Genomic DNA, 18,238 nt, shown 5'->3' with positions numbered 1-18,238 from the left:
TTTTAAACAATGAGGCTATTTCTTAGCTTTACATCACCAGCAAATCAGTAACAACTGATCAGAGGCAGCTAGAAAATATCTCCACCAGTTTATAACAGATGTAGGCCATATATTCTATTACATACGTTGCACAAATATCTGTGACCGCAACATCACCCCAAAATTAAAACTTCTCCCCACCCTTACCTCTTCCTTCCTAGTGTTAGCACATAAAATACACACTCACACACCCCTTTCTTAAATAAAAACATGAATAGCTACCATCTGACCATTATGTTCACTATGTTTTTAGTGCTGGTAGAAGAAAAATTCTGGTCCATACGATTAATGTAACAGGTATCTGCCTGGCTCCTTCAGATCTAAAAGTACAACGGGGTTGCAAACTCAATAGTTTTCTTGTCATCACTTCCCTCTAAGTAATGGGAACTCTGCCTAGTGTTGTTTCTCGTATTTCATCTTCACTAAATCTGTACCTTTCCTACCCACACACGGCCAAGAGCACATGCGGCTGACCTAAGAATCACCTCTTTATTTTGGAGTCAAGGTTTCTGTCTCCCCTACCTTCTCCTGCTTCCTTCACCAGACTCAAGATCCCAGCATTATGTGAAATACGGCTTTCGAACTTCTCAGAAGCCATCAGGAGGGTCTTCATCAGGTAAGATTCTTTTTCCTAGAGGAATTTTTACAAATTGGCTCTTACAACTGACAAAAACGGTAAGCAAATCTTTTAAGGCTTGCTGAATAATAGAGAAGTGTTTTTGTCAGTTGCTCCTTTCTGACAAACCTGAGCCATGCTCACATCTTTTCGTGGAAAAATTTTTACCAGGGATTTTCCAAGCACTGGCTTTTCAGGAGTGGTTTTCTCACCTTTCTGATGTAAGTCAGATTAAAATACAGTGTATGTGAAGCATCTATAGTTATTGATAATGTTGGTTCAGACCAAAATCACCATCTGCAGACATGTAATCATCGTAATTGTGGTGCAGGAGGCCAATGAGATAATAGAACATTTAAAGGGCACTTCATCTTGACCCATGGAAATTATATTGGACCCATCACCATGTTGCTAAAACTGCACTTTTACCTACTCGAATATGAGTAAATGGAGTTTGTGTTCCCTGGGCCATACCTCTTCCATAGAGAGACTCATCCGTTGTTTAGTGCTCTCCTGGTTGCCTGTGCTCCATTCCCAAACTTCTCTAGAGGCCACAATCAGCAACTTTCCTAATGGGAGAAGACGAATCTGGCTGCATATGACAAGGAAAAAGGACAAACGAAAGATTTCTCCAAGTTTTCCCTTTCCTTTCCCCGCAATACATTCTGGGATGTTTTGATTCTGTGGTTTTCCCAAAGGAGGCCAGCCCTGCCTTCTGTCTGCCTTCTCTCCTCTTTTCCATCCTGTGTGATTCATGGCTGATGAAGTGAGGGTGGGGGAGCAGAGGCCAAGGAGGCCTACGGTGTGAGCAGCACCGCAATGGTGTCCCTGGCTCTTGTCAATGGCAGTCTGTGCGGCAGGGGTCTTCCAGGGGTGTGGATCAGTACTGCTACTCCAGATGGTCTCCACACAACTGATCCCAGTGCCTGTGGAGGATCTGTCCTAATGGAGAAATTAATAACTCGTGAGGAAAAAGGAAATAGATTTAAGGGACAGAGGTTGCAAATGAACCTATAACCGAAAGCCTTTACAATATTTTTATGTCCTGTAAAAGAGAATCATAAAAGCAGCACATGAAATAAAGAAAATACCAATGACATTTTATACATTTTAAAATTAGTGATAATGAGTACTGTATATTTTAACTTCCATTTGCCAACTTTTACTTGCTATAAATTTTCGCTATCTTCCTCTGGCTCCTGCATCACTGAGATACGTGGAGATTAACAGAAAAATATATGCCAAAATGTACTTAAAAACAAAAGCAACTCAAATAGCATGTGTATGATCAATGCTTTCTTGAATTTATGACTCAGGTTTGTTGATTTCTAACTTGAGTCCCAGTAAGGTCCTGAGATCAATCCCTAAACATAAGTTTTTCTTCTTCTGGGTTTCAATTCTTTCCCCATGATTCATTTTTGAACCATCCAACAAGAGGCAGAAAAGTACAATGGTCAAGCTAACACACATTTTAGACTTAGAACTGAATTAAAACCATAGATCCATCATTTGCTAGCCTTTTTTATTTCTATAAAAGTGAATAATAAAAGTAATAAATAAAGGGAAAATGGCATATTTTATGCTACTGTTTAACCATGTATGACTCTGTTTTCTGATCCATAAAATTGGACGGTATTACTAACTTCAAAAATTTTGAAATTAAGTTATATTAACGTATTTAACAAATATCTGTCCCCTCTCACCCATCATAGCCAACAACTAAGGACTTATCTTGCCTAAATATACATATTTGCAAACATATGTACACACATAGCATATATATGTATGTAGATATAAATACACACAGGCACTATTATATATAACAGTTGCGTGTGTCTATCTACCTATCTATCTACATATGTATCTATGTATCTATCTAGTTATGTGTGTGTGTTATATACAGTTAGACCAAAATCCTAGATGTTGCATAAATATATCACTGATTAATGTCACACTTGCTGTATCTTAAGACGGATGGTTTTGGGGGCTTCTGTGGCTTCAAGTACCTCCCAGGTACTTGGCATTGGAAAGCTTAAATTACTCTATGACCCGAGCTGTACAAAGCACAACTCACAGTAGTTTTCCTAATGAGCTATTTGGTATCTCCCTTTGATTCAGACATGGTCATTTGTCACAATAAATAAATTTTATATATATATATATATATATAAATTCAAAACTCATTTTTTTTTTACTTTAGCCACTCTAGTGAGTATATCTCATTGTGTTTAAATTTAAGCATGCCTGATGCTTATATATACTGAGTACCTTATCATGTATTTATTAGTCATTTTCATATCCTCTTTGGTGAAGTGTTTCTGAAAATCCTTTGTCCATTTTCAGTTGGGTTCTCTGTCTCTTTACAGTTGACTTGCAGGAGTTTTATAAAAGTTCTTAAGATAAATTAATGTCAGGTATGCAGTGTATCATATATTTCCAGTCCATAATGGTGCCTTTTGAGGAGCCAAAAATAATTAATTTTGAAAAATTCTATGTTTATTAATTTCATGGTTGATATTTTGTGTATCTAAGAAATCCTTCTTTTTAATCCCAAGTTTGTGAAATTATCTTATATTTCCTTCTAGTAGCTTTATGGTTTTAAGTTCACATTCTGGTCTTAGCTCAAGTTGGTTTTTGTGTATGGAAAAGGGAATTGAAATTAACATTTTTTTCCTATGGGTATCAAGATGCTCTAGGAATATTGGTTTTAAAGATACACTCTTCCCTCATTGAAATTGTTCAAAAATTCCCTGTCTGTATATATTTAAATCTAATTATGTGTAGCTCATTCAGTTTCAGTTATCTACATGTCCGTTCTTAAGACAAAACTGCAATACCTTTATTATTATAGCTTTACAAATATTTAAATCAGGTAGTATAATTCCTCCAGCTTTATCTTCTTTTTTTTATTTTTCTTTTTAGTGCCACGATTGCAGCATATGGAAGTTCCCAGCTAAGGGTCAAATTGGAGCCACAGGAATGCCAGATCCCCACTGTATCTGTGGCCTACACCACACCTTGTAGTGACGCTGGATCCTTAACCCTCTGAGTGAGGCCAGGGATTGAACCTGCATCCTCAAAAATACTAGTCTGGTTCTTAACCCACTGAGCCACAATGGGAACTGGGAGTTCCCACTTATATTTCTTTAATAAAATTGTTTTGGCTACCTAGGTCCTTTGATTTGTGATTTACCTACATTTGTGATTTATCTTCTCAATGTATAAAAATTAACATCCCAAGACTTTGACTTGGGATCATGTTGAATCTATAGATCGTTATGTGGACTATTGATACCAACTTTATTAATCTTCTTAAAAAACAAATATTCAAACTTGTTAATTTTATATGTAATTTGTCTTCTGTATTAGCAGTTTCTTATTTTGATTATTTTTCTTTTACTTTGAGGTTAATTTGCTTTTTTTTAAGTTTTTTAATAAGAAAGTTGAAATTATTGATTTTATATCTTCTTTAATTTGTAATATAAACATTTAAAGTTATAAATTTTTCTGTAAGCAGTACTTTCACTGCATCCAACGAATTTAATATATTGTGTTTTGTTATTATTCATCCAAAATATTTTCTAATTTTCACTTGTGATTTATTTTTGGATTCATGGTTTGTGTAGAGGTATGCTAATACATTTCCAAATTTTTAGGAATTCTAAAGAAGTCCCTAATAATGGTATGTTACTACTATTACTTTCTAATTAAAACCACTGTGGTCAGATAATATAAATTGATTGGTTTCAAGTTTTTAATATTATTAAACATGTTTTAGCATATCTATAATCCGCTTAATAAATGTTCCATGTATATTTATTAGATAGTATCTAATAAGTGTCAATTAGATCAAGTTAGATAATAATGCTTTTCAGGAGTTCCCGTCGTGGCTCAGTGGTTAAGGAATCCGACTAGGAACGATGAGGTTGCAGGTTCGATACCTGGCCTTGCTCAGTGGGTTGAGGATCTGGCATTGCTGTGAGCTGTGGTGTAGGTTGCAGACGCGGCTCGGATCCCGCGTTGTTGTGGCTCTGGCGTAGGCCGGTGGCTACAGCTCTGATTGGACCCCTAGCCTGGGAACCTCCATATGCCACAGGAGTGGCCCAAGAAATTTCAAAAAGACAAAAAAAAAAAAGTTTTTCAAATCATCTTTATTTTTACTGTTTGTTTGTTTTAAGTCTGCCTGTTTAATCAGATACTGAAAGTTTCTAAAATCTCAAACTATCCTCTGAATTTTTTTTCTCTTTATTTCTGCCAAATTTTCCCCCCAGGTATATAACAGTTTTAAAGGTTCATACACACTTAGTATTGTTATAGTTCTTGATGAACCTGAGCCTTTGAAAATTATGAAAAAAAATGTACTATTTTTCAAATAGTACAAATAATAGTACTTAATGTAATATTATTGTAGGTTCACCTAACTGTACTTTTTTCTGCACTTTTAATTTCAAATTATATGCTTGTTTATATTTTAAGCACATTTTTAAAAAATTGGTTCTTTTTTCTTTAATTTAGTCTGGAAATATGTGCCTTTTGACTTCCTAATCAATTTATGGTTAAAGTAATTATCAGTATGATTCAATTTAGCTCTTACATCTTGAATTTTTGTTCATGTCTCAGTCCTTTCCTGTTTTTTGTTGTGTTCTGTTTTCCTTTTGTCTTTTGTATTAAGCATTTAGCTATATTTTCATGCTATTTTTGAAGAATGATCTAGTGATTCACCATTTATCTTTAAGTAATCATGGCCTACTCTCAAGTATTATTATACTATTTTTAAAATTATGCAAGAATCTTAAAATTATATCTTTCAACTTACCATGCACTAACACTTTTTCTCTTGTTTTCTTACATTTTATTCTTATTTATGTTGTATAGACTACAATATATTATTTTTACTTCGCTCTAAACAGACTTAGTATTGTAAAGCTAAATGTATATATAACACAAAAGCTCTATAGAAATAGGCCTTTTATGTTCATCAAGATACGTAGCCTTTCTGGTATTCTTTAATCTTTCCTGAGATCCAGAGTTCCATCTGCTCTTATAATTTTCCTGTGGCTAAAACAAATTTATTTCAGCATACATTATAGTACTGAAATTTGTGTTTAAATTGCTTTATATTTAACTACTGCTGAAAAATATTAAAAATAAATTAGGGGAGTTCCCGCCGTGACGCAGTAGTTAATGAATCCATCTAGGAACCATGAGGTTGCGGGTTTCATCCCTAGTCTTGCTCAGTGGGTTAAGGATCTGGCATTACTGTGAGCTGTGGTGTAGGTTGCAGACGCGGCGCAGATCCTGAGTTGCTGTGGCTCTGGTGTAGGCCGGTGGCTACAGCTCCGATTAGACCCCTAACCTGGGAACCTCCATATGCCGCAGGAGCGGCTCAAGAAAAGGCAAAAAGAGAAAAGAAAAAAAAAAGTCAAAAAAAAAAATTAAAAATAAGTAAATAAAAAAATAAATTAGGGAAAACTTTTGAGTTTGGAATATAAAAAGATAATGTGTGTTGCTATCTTTCCTCTACTTTCCCATATGAATGCTGAGAAATAAATACTCCATTTCACCATCACTTGGAACAATGAATATTAATCAATGATATTTCATACACTTGGAAAATACCCCCCTTCCAGGTGTATAAGAATCCCTCTGTCATTTGAGATAGGACCTCACTTTTGAGTAGCAAATACCTAAGCAAATACCAACTGAGACCTCAATTGGATAGAAGAGACATCAAATGTGTCAAAGGATGTCTAGCCAACTATTGGTCTGTGCCCAGTGGAGACATATCTGCCTAGCAAATTAGAGGCTTCCTGGAAAATAATTTACCTGGAATGAAGACGAAATTAAACAAACATCATTAGCCAAGCAGAGAAGTCATTCCTTCAATCTTTCCAGGATAAAGGATGATGATTTTGACTCATGAACTTTTTCATGAGTATACATATGAAAATTTCTGAGAAGGCTCATAAGAGATTTAGAGATAGGAATTCTCTTCTGGCACAGTAGCTTAAGGATCAGGTGTTTTCACTGCAGCAGCTTGATTTATTGCTGTGGCACAGGTTCCATCCCTAACCCTGGAATATTTGCATCCATGGGCACAGCTAAAAAAAAAAAAAGAAAAGAAAAATAGAGATATATGCCCATAAGAAGTTAACTCTGAATGTGATATTTTTATTTATATGATCATAAGATGAGAGTTATTTGGGATATTTAAATAAAAAGACAGAAATGCTAATTAAAAGATTGTTGGATTTGGCTGAATTTTTTTTTCTTTTTTGGCTGCCCCATAGCACATGGAGTTCCTGGGCTAGGGAATCAGATCTGAGCTGCAGCTGTGACCTAAGCTGTAGCTACAGCAATGTCAGATTCCTAACCCATTGTTCTGGGCTAGGCACTGAACCCTGGTCCCAGCACTCCCAAGATGCCCCCAATCCCATTGTGCCACAGCAGGAACTCCAAATGTAAACTTTTAAGTTCTAATTAGGACTTGGAAAATAATTAAAAGGCAAATGATCAACTCAGGAAAAATCAAAACAAATATAACCATTATATTTTTAAAAGCTCTTAGAAAAGAATACCTCTTTAAAAATTTGAAAGCACTAGAAAAAAAAAGATCCTTTATAAAAGAAAACCACATAGAAAGTAAACATATCAAGAGTGTTTAAAAATGCCTTATTGTCAAAAAATTCAAAGTAATATAACAATAAGATAAACTATTTTATTTATAAAAATGGTAAAATGTTTTAATGATGTATCCAATATCGTGAAAGTCCACTAAGAATTAAGAAAGTGCAATGAGGTCCTGCTACATAGCACAAGGAACTGTATGCAATCACTTGTGATAGAACATGATAGAAGACAATATTGGAAAAAAATGTATATATATATATGTATGTATGACTGGGTCACTTTTCTGTATAGCAGAAATCGACAGAACATTGTAAATCAACTATACTTTAAAAAAGAAAAAAAGTCAGCTTTTAGAAGTTAAGTTTTTATTTATTCATGGGAATCTATGCAATTCAAAATTATTTAAAAGAAAATATAACAGCATAGAAGACAAAGCTATATCTTAAAGAAACAGCAAGTTTCAAAATACAATGATCCCTTTTAAAAAGTAAAACTATGTAAATCCTAAAGGCTGTAAGTATATATGCACGCAGCTCTTATCAATACGGATGTTAAATTTCCAAGAGTTAATGAATGAGAAAACTGCAATTATATTAAGAATTAATGGGAAATAAGGGTTTTACTGGAAAACAATAAAATGCATTACACTTAAAGCATAAAAGTAACCTATTACAAAATGAAAGAGATACATACAGTTAAAAAGTATCCGCTTTGGTAATTAATCATACTGATTTGCCTTCTTCAATCTTCCAGTGAAATGTTATTTTTAATACCTTTATCTGCGAAAGGTAATGTGTTTCAATAACTGTATTTCATCTACACACTACTCTGATTTGAGTGTTTTAAACCTCTGCTAATGTTTTGTTGTTGACCCTGTGTTTCCCTTTTGTATTGTTTTAACAGCTATCAGCAATTTAAATACCCCCTAGGTTTTATACATGGTCACAATTTTGTGTGTCTTTTCTTTTATTTTTATATACTTAAGGAGTGGGTATTAAAGGGATCTCATCATTTTACCCTTATTCAAGGAAATTGAACTGAAGGCTGGAATGCTGTATATGTAAATAGGTTATGGATTTTAAATTTTGGCATAATAATTCAAAAATGTATCATCTCAAAACTAGTTGGCAAAGCTAGGGTATGCAAAGGTTTATAATATCTCAAAATGTAAATTATGATTTTCTGGGTGGAACTATAAAGATTTTTTTCCCACTTTAATTTTATGTAACTTTTCAAATTTCTATAGTAACCTGTCATAATCAGAAGAAATAATGAATTCTATGTAAGAACATACATATAGACTTACGGTTGTTTGGGGGGATAGGTCTAGAAATCATTTGGAGGGTGCACTAGCTAGCAGTAATTGTGTCTTTTTTTCTTCTGCGTGAACCAGATGACACAGCATCTTATAATGTCATTTGGGGGCAATAGGAACAGATAAATATGTGTCTTCCAACCCTGAAAATATCATGTTTGCCTTGTTTCAAGAAGAAAAGTGTAATGTAATAATTTGAGAAGTCAATAGCAATCGCCCGGTTAGATATGCCCAATTCCATGGTGCGCTTAAAGCTTAGAAAAATTATTTAACCTGATGTTGGCACAAATGAAGTTTGATGTATGAGTATGCCAATTCCCATCGAGATTGCCATTTTAAGAAATAGGAATAAAAACCCTAGAGAGAGAGAGAGAAGAAGAAATAAAAAAAAAAAGAGAGAAAAGGAAAAAGAAAACATCTCTGCCTCTGAAACAAAATTGGATTTTCAGCATTTTGCAGTTTTGAATTTCACATGAAGATGACCTTAAAAACAGTGACCATTAAAACAGTTGTTAGAAAGGTGTATTATATCCCCAGCATGCACTCTTGAAATAGAGGTTACAGGAAGACATAATCATATCGTACAGTGTAACCTACTTTGAAAGGTTTAGGCAGCATTGCAAAAAAAAATGTCCTTACATCATACTTGTCAAGAAACAGAAGTTTTATTACCAAGGAATTTCACTTTTGCTGCTTATTTCTAACACTAGCCCAGGGACTGAGAGGATTTGTTGATCTAATATAGATAGTGATGTCCTGAGTTTGTTCAGATTTATATGGACAGCATCTGAGGATCAAGAATTACATTTAAAATGTAATAAAATGTTCCTGCACGCTTTAACTTACAAATACTATACTTAAAAAAAGTAAACGTCAAATAATCTCAGGTATCTTTCAAGAAAATATTGACATAGCTCAAGGAGCTCACATAGATATCTTTGAATCATTTCTAAGTAAACTTAATAAACTCATTTTCGTATTCTATTGCTGTATAAGGAACTATCATACCTGGGAGAAAAAGAGATGCCAAAGCTATGGTCTCATTTGCTCTAAAAATGCCTGCTTTCTAGTTTTTAAAAAGATGTCTTTCTAACACCTTCAGAAAGGTCCATTCTCACTAAAAATAAGCATACCTAAAGGACAATCTATTACCAAGAGACTACAATAAAAATATCAGTGACTACACATTTAAAAAAAAGCAACACTCACAATATTCCCCTGAAGCACTCCTATTATGGTCAGAGCTACTGTTAGACTCTGATGGTCTTGAACAAGAACTCTTTCATTTAATTTTTTAAAAAATCTTCAGACCCAAAGACTTCCTCCTTAAATTCCTTTAATGGCAAAACTAGGAAATCCACTCAAGTGGGATTAAAATATATTCAACTTTAAAAAAAAAAGGGGGGCTCCATTTTTCAAATTGCAACTTTTACTCTTTTTTTTTTTTCCCCACATCTGAGAGACTTTTAACAAGAACCTTTCCGCTCCCCTCAAATCCCAATCCATTCGTATTTCTGGTGTGTTTGAATTCACAACCAGACCACTGAGAATGCACCCTCCAGGTAGTAAGGTAGTAAATGAACTGGGAAGAATGATAACTTTCTAAGTTCGAGTTGAAAACAGAATTTTCTATTAGAACAGTTAAATGCAAACAACTTTAACAAACCATACTTTGAGAGATGATATTTTCAGCCAGGATTTTTAACCTATGGATCCTCATAGCAAAGCACAGTGAATAAGTGCAAAAAAAAAAAATTTTTTTTGTGATATCTGGAAACTTTGTTTCAATTTTTTTTTTATTTTAAGTAACATTCCCAATAAACTCTTTGTGGCATGGAAAGTTATTTTTTAACACCAACCTATGGAACACCATCTTCATATTTCAACTCATTCCATTGATTGGAACTTTAAAACAAGCCTGGATATAAAGATTACAGTGTATTGTATGTAATAAAACTTAAAAGATTACTGATTTATATAATTTCCATTTTAGGCTGTCAATGTAAAAAAGTGTTTGATAAAGTTTATATATCCTTAGTTTTATTTTCTTTTAGTGCAAGGAAAAAATGCTTTTTGGTGTCAAGTTTTGTGTCAGTGTTCCTTCTGAAAAGACACTGAATGGCGTGAATCTTTGTGTGTGTGTGTTTGTGAGGAAGAGAGAGAGAGAGAATGAGAGAGATAGAGGAAGTTTCCTTAGGTTTTCTTTAATGCAAAGCCTTTTGCAAAGCATTCCACAAAATGATTTTTAATTTTGTCACATGGAATTGGGAAGACATGCTACATGGTATATGCTGAACTCTGTGCAGCTTAGAACAAAAAAAAATAAAGTAGTATGGTTTTCAAGTAGAGACTATCACCCCTGAACTGAGGACTTTTTTTTTTTTTCCCCACGCTCAGGCCATGTGAAAGTTCCTGGGCCAGGGATCCAACCCATACCACAGTTACCAGAGCCTCTGCAGTGACAATGTGGGATCCTTAACACACTGCACTGTAAGAGAACTCCTGATGACATTTCTTTTAATATTTGGAGCCAAATATGAAGAACTTGGCAGCTAAACTATTTCTCTTCAGAACTCAACAAATGAAATAGCTAAATGGTAAGCTGCAGGTCTCCATTTGCTATGGGTACACATTGCACTGGGTATCTGAGGGTTAGGAATCCTTAGATTCAACCAACTATTAGTTCAATGGGCATGACAATTCCATCCACAGTTGGTTGCTTCTGTGGATGTAGAATTCATGGATACTGAGGCCAACCACAATGCACCATTTTAAAAAAAATTGGTGCAAAATTTTATTCTATCAGTAAATGTATGTCTTTAAAAAATATTTCATTGGAGTATAGTTGATTTACAATGTTTTATTAGTTTCAGGTATACAGCAAAGTGAATCAGTTATACATATGGACCTAAAGATTATCATACCAAGTGAAGTAAGTCAAAGACAAGTATCATATGGTATCACTTATATATGAAAGCTAATGATATAAAAGAATTTAGTTATACAATGAAACAAATTCATAGATTTCAAAACCAGTCTTATAATTACCATTGGTGAAATTGTTGGGGGGAGGGGGAAATTGGGAAGATGGTAATAACATATACACACTACCATATAAAATTATGATTAATGAGAACCTATGTTTAGTGCAGAGAAATCCACTATGCTATTTTATATAAGGAATTTGAGCATCTATAGATTTGGATAATCAGAGGGATCCTGAGACAAATCCCTGTGGATTCCCAGGGAAGACTACGCTGATGACACTAAGAAGCATTTTTATTTTTGAGCAACTTTTGAAAACTTAAGTGAACATAAATAACTTTAAGGTAGTTAAGTATTTATTTGGAAAACAGCATCTTCCAAATGCTCCATAGGCAAGTTGCCCTCCAGGAGTGAAAGGAAACAAAGATGGCAATGGCCACTTTCCTAGGGCAAAGCAAGCTGTAGGAGGGCAGCCTGTTTGTTGCTGTTATCAACGTTGTGATCACGATTTTTGGTGTTTGCTGCTATTGAAATTGACAAATGTTAACAATGTCAATGACATTATCATGTCCAAATCAGTTTGACATTTCGTCCTGTTATTGGTAGACCGAAATCAGCAAGTCTCTGCAATGAGAATAACAATGACCTCAGCAGTCAAATCACTGAGAGGTTGAGCCACTTGTACTGCTCATTATATAAGAAAAAAATTCCCTAATTTGTAAGCCACTGTAAACATATTTTTTTTGTTACTCATAATCAAGAACTTTCTTCATTGGTGCAAGTATCTTAACACTATTTTACTCTCTCCCAGAATATTCTTACAAAATTCTCACACAAATAGTCCAGTCTGTCCAATAACTTGAGATTTGATTGGTTACTTGACTTGTGTAAAAACTTGACTGACTCTGAGGCATCTGGTGTTTCAACAGTCCCTATATCTGATCATATTACTGCAATTATTGCTGAGTGTGAATCGCCACCAATTTCTGTCTCTACTTGCTGGTATATAACCCAATTTTCTTAAATTAGAGAATATACATATTCCCCACAACTGCTTGATCTTCTTCATTTTCTAGAGATTCAGGAAGCCCATAAGCTTTCTTTAAGTAATTGATTGACAGTACTGTATTTCAGTACATTTAATTAACCCAGCCTTTTCAAGGTTGGAGTAGTTACTAAATCAGAAGTTTCATGATGATGTTATCCTAAATTCAGACTTGTAAATGCTACATTCCATGACTTAAGGTCTTCAAAATCAATCCTCCAGTCATGCATACCCGTATACACCCCCCCCCCACAAATACTCTCCTGGAATATGGTGGAAAGGGGGAGGATATTTTAAAATATTTTAAAATCTTTTGGACTTCTACATCACTGTTTATTAGAGATGTGGAAAATCACTTTTGCCATGTTCAAGACTTCAGGCAATTTTCCTAATTTATATATTACAGTTATCTTGATGAAAACAGTGGGTCGATATTAATTCAGATAAGGTCATAAAAATGATATCTGAGTGGCTCAGTGGGTTAAGGATCCAGCATTATCACTGCCGTGGCTCAGTCATTGCTGTGGCTCAGGCTTGATCTCTAACTCAAGAACTTCTGGAGATGCGGCCAAAAAAACAAGTTAAGATATAAAACTATGTACACATCCAAGACAGAAAATTAAAAAAAAGTGACGCTAATATTGTTGGAAATTTCAAGAAGAATTTTGAGCTATGAACTAAATATTATATAAAAATATGTGATTAAAATTATCTTTAAATCTATTGGTATGTATATATACATATCTATTGATCATCATTTATCTATCAATCTGTTAATAGGAGCATAAGTGAAGCAAACTTGATAAACTACAATAAAATTCCATTTTAGACTAAAAATTCTATGGAATTTTATTTTCATGATTAATGATGAATTTATGATTTTTTTTTTTTTTTGTGGACCAAGACAAGACTAAGTGCTTATTAGTCCGTACATTGCCACATTTGAGGAAAGCATGCACTGATAGGAAATACGGTCTCTACCAACAGAGAAATTGTAAAGTCCCAATGCTCTCACTTAATGAGATTCTATTACTCTTGGGTCATGTGCAGAATTTAATAGAGTGTGACTTATAAATATCTAGAGGTGCATTGTAACAGAACATATCTGAATTCCGTGTTTCTCTATTGATACATTACCATAAAAAGTCCTAACTCTTTGGTCATTAATTCATCATCTGTGAAAAGAGGGTGTTAGACTAGATGATGCATAAAGGCACTTATAGACCTAAAATTCTGAGCCTACTTTTTTCTTTTTAAATCTGCTTTTTAATTTCTTTTCTTTCAATTTTTTATTGTTGTTCTAGTTTGAGGAATAGGGCAAGAAATTCCAGAAAAAAATTATATGAAATTATGTCATTTTTCATCCTTCACTTATTTAATTGTAAATAGCCAAAGTTGATGATCTCTATAAGACTTACTAAACACATTAAAATTATACTGATCTGTATGCACTCTAACAGTTTTTTTTTCCTATTCTTAAGTATTATTACATTATTATGTGTCCTAAGCTTCTCTTTCTTGTTCTCCAGATAGTTCTTCTAAAATTGTTTCAATTATTGCACACCCAGTTTTGCTAAAATCAGGAAAATTAAAATTGAAAAAAAAATGCAGAAAGTTATGCTGCTCTAAGAAAAAGTTTCCCCTTATATATTCTTTTTCTGTGCTTGTCCATTTGTATGCAGGCATACATTTGCATTTGTAATCATTTTATAGATATAATTTTTGTGTTCTTCATATTTTATTTAACTTCCATAATAGTCATTTTCTTACATTGTTCTGCATTTTCTCATTTCTCTTTAGGGCAATTTCTATTACTTAAAACTACTTTGTGGAACTGAAAATATCCTTCTACAGCAGCAGTTAAATTTTTCCATTTTTTTCCCTTTCCCTTACCAACATTTTTGATATGTTGCCTTATACAAATAGAGATTTACTCCAATAAAAGATCAGCAGATATTTTAGACCTATTCCAACTTTGGTAATACTGCATTTAATTTGCAGATACATGTTTTCAAAGGGATAGGAAAAAATAAAGTAGGTACAGATGGAAATAATAACAATGATTAAAGGATGGAAAATGGGGGCACTGAGGAAGGATAAAAGGAGATGACATTATTTGTTCTTCAGAAAAGAAAACCAAAAACCAAAGGGTAGTTTTATAATGTTCCTAAAGAATGTGCATAATTATCATAAGAATGAATGTTTCTAATTTTTTCTTCTATTTTGTAATGGAACATGAATAAATGGATTTAAATTGTAATTAGGGTGGGCATAAAGATCCTGTGATGGCATAGCCCTGGAATGGAGCTCCGAAAAATAGCCAGGAAACATTTGAAGGAATACTCTAGTGTTTCTCACCTTGCTAAAGGGGATCCACCTAGCCATCAGTTGGTTTTAAGTAGTTCCATTCTGCCTTTCTTCAGAACACTCTTTATTTTCCAAAGGGGCTAATATCTAGTCTCAGTAATTATAGCCTCTGATTACTGTATCAATGTTGCAGACACCCAGTGTTACAATGAAGTATTCTCACAATGGATATCAAGCTAGTTTCCCCACAAAGATCTGGTTTTCAACTTCTACTCCTTTTACCTGGATGGTTGGGTGCCTTTGAATGCCAAAATCCCAAGAGCAAAGAATCCTACCTACTATTATTCTATTTCTCCTCCATTTCTCTTCTGCTTTATCTGATATAATCAGCATATTCAGCCAGCTGCTCAGACGTAGATTTTACCGATGAAAATATTTGGAGACCTTATGATAGGAAATAAATATGCCAGCTAGGTAATTGTCTCATATGATATAATTTTAAATGTAATTATAAAATGCACTTTTATGAAAATTACTCTCTTGGAGTCATTGCCTTATTTTTAATCCTTAGAATTATCTAAGGTCTTTAATGTTAGCCACACCTCTTTGCCACAAGGAAAAACAATCTTTTTGACAGAAACCTATGACCTCTTTTTAGTGAGTCAAATATTTTTTGCTATAATTTTTTTATTAATTCTAAAAAACAATACTTATCCCACCATCTTGGATAAGCTCTATTTTATAATTATTTGCTATATAGACCTTGGACTCAGATTCCATGAATTAAAATCCTGACTGGAACACTGACTGGAACACTGACTGGTTTCATGGCCTTAAGAAAATTCTGTCCTTGGGTTAGTTTCTTTAATTGTCAAATTCAATTTATAGTAAAACTCATTTCATGTCCTCATGGCTCTGGGATGTTAATCCACCATCCTGAGTTCCTGTCTTCTTTCTAGGCAATATTCTCTATTCTTACCACCTCTACCCCATTATAAAATCTTCTTCCCAAGGCCCACTACTGAACATAAATGAACAAACGAACAAACAAAACCCTTATTCTTGAGTTTAATAGACTATGGTGATTTAGGATTGGGAAGTCCACAACCTATTGTAAAATTTTCAGGTTTACCTCATTGATTCTCTCTTCTTCCTCTCATCATTATCAACTACTTCATCTTCCCTCTGACATCAAGAAATCCTACTTGACCAAGACTTTAGCCATGATCGTTACTCTGTTTCTCTCCCTGGGGGAATTTCAGTGCCAGATATTAAAAGAATAATGCTGTCTCTACCTCACTATCCTAGGTTTCACTCCTTCTGGTCACATCACCACCCCTCTCTAGACAGTAGTCTCTTGACCTGGAAAGCCAGAATTATAACACACAAAGTTTTAAGTGGGTTAATGCATATGAAGTGTCCAGCAGAATATCTGGCAATGACAACAGCCATAATAAAGTTTTGTCCATCCTATCCCTGAATTCACTGAGTAAATAGAATAATCAAATTAAATTAAGTATATGAAAGAATTTTATCAACTGCAAAGCCCTGATTGTTACTGATAGTACCTTAACCATTGTTGGAATTTATCCCCTATCCTGCTTGCATCTCTGTGTTTCTGTAAGCTTGATGTAAGGATTATCGTGAACTTTATGTCAATCTTCATGCTTCAACTAGATTTTCCAGAGAGAATTTGGGACTCTTCTGTTTTGCAGAGTCTCTGGCCAGTCCTTGGAAAAAGAGCCTTGACATACCTGCTGTTGGGTCCTCTGGCAGATGTAATCAAGTTCTGGATAAAGGCTCAGTAAGGAAATTCAAATAGACTGGAAGGCCAACTCACAAAACAGTGCAAAACACACATCCTTCTTTTCCTTGTTAAGTTAATTAATAACTCAGTAAATGTTGTAGCTAATCTAATTTGAACTTGTGAAAACTTCTGTCCCTAAATTGGTATCTTTACTCTCTTTGAGATGATTGCAAATTAGCAGAATGACTTTAATAAGACACAGGGACCGGTGAAGGGAGATTACTATGTCCTGTGACCTTCCAATATTAAAGATTAAATATTTAGGAGAGGGTGAGTTATGTCCACAGGACTTAGAGGTGAATTTTAATGGTGTTAGGCTGGGCTTATAAGGCACATAGATAAATTTTTTTTTGAGAAACCTTGTTGCTTGATATAAAGTTCTCTAAATAGGCTTGATTTGGCTGTGATTAAGAAAAGAAAATGCACTAGCAAGTGAAAAATAAACTGTGGAAGCTGTATTTTAAAGAAGAATTTCCTCTTTAAAGATATATTTATAGTGAAGATTCGATTAGCATATATTAAGAGCCCATCAAGAGCTAAAAGATTTTATTAATGATTTCTGGTATAAACTGAAAAAGAAACCTGTGGAATAAGCATGATTATTCTCAGGTTAGAAATGACAGACTGAAGCCCTGATAGGGAAACCTATCAAACAAAACAAATACCAACAAAGTCCCATTATTTTGATATATGGTCGAGCACGACTTAGCCAACCCTCCTCCTCCTCATTTACCTCATTTGGCTGCAGTCACACCTGTGCCCTTAACTGTGATTATCAACAGTCTCAAGCAATGCATGCTGCTGTTAGACCCCTATAATATGGAGAAAATCATTCTATTCTCTATGACTGAGTTCTTAGTAGATACAGGCTGCACTTCCCAATTCTTTGTAGATATCTCATTTAAACTGACCCATACCTTGGAGTGCCCAAATTATACAGTAATGTGTCTGAAGTATAGTAGATGAATTGCAAGTTTTATTGAATTATAAGGTATATCCTTACCTTAAAAATATGGATTGTAAATATGCATACAAATTTTGATAAATTTAAAATGACTTAAATTGGAAGAAATTATGTAATTCTGACTCCAAAAAACCCCACTATTTTAATCTTCTTGTTTACCCTTTAATTGTATTTTACATACATGCATTTTTAAACACAAAACTTCTTTTTTTCTCTAGCTATTTTCACTTAATATATCATAAACTCTTCTACATGTCATTAAATGATTTTCTATGGTGTGATTGTTAAAATAAGAAAGTTATTCTACGCTTTCTCCATGAAAGTTAATACTAAAGTCTAACTTTTTTTCATTAATTGTATTAAAATTATTAAACATTACCTTTTATAGCTGGTACTTTTTAAAACTCATTTCTTAATTATCATAGATTTCAAACATTCGCAAACATAACCAAGTTTACAATAGGATTAATATCCTGTGTTTGTGTGTGTGTGTGTGTGTGTGTTGAATTTGGCATCATCAGGATTATGTA

This window comes from Phacochoerus africanus, chromosome 9 (assembly GCF_016906955.1).
Source record: "Phacochoerus africanus isolate WHEZ1 chromosome 9, ROS_Pafr_v1, whole genome shotgun sequence".
NCBI lineage: Eukaryota > Metazoa > Chordata > Mammalia > Artiodactyla > Suidae > Phacochoerus > Phacochoerus africanus.
Note: the sequence above shows the minus strand (reverse complement) of the source record.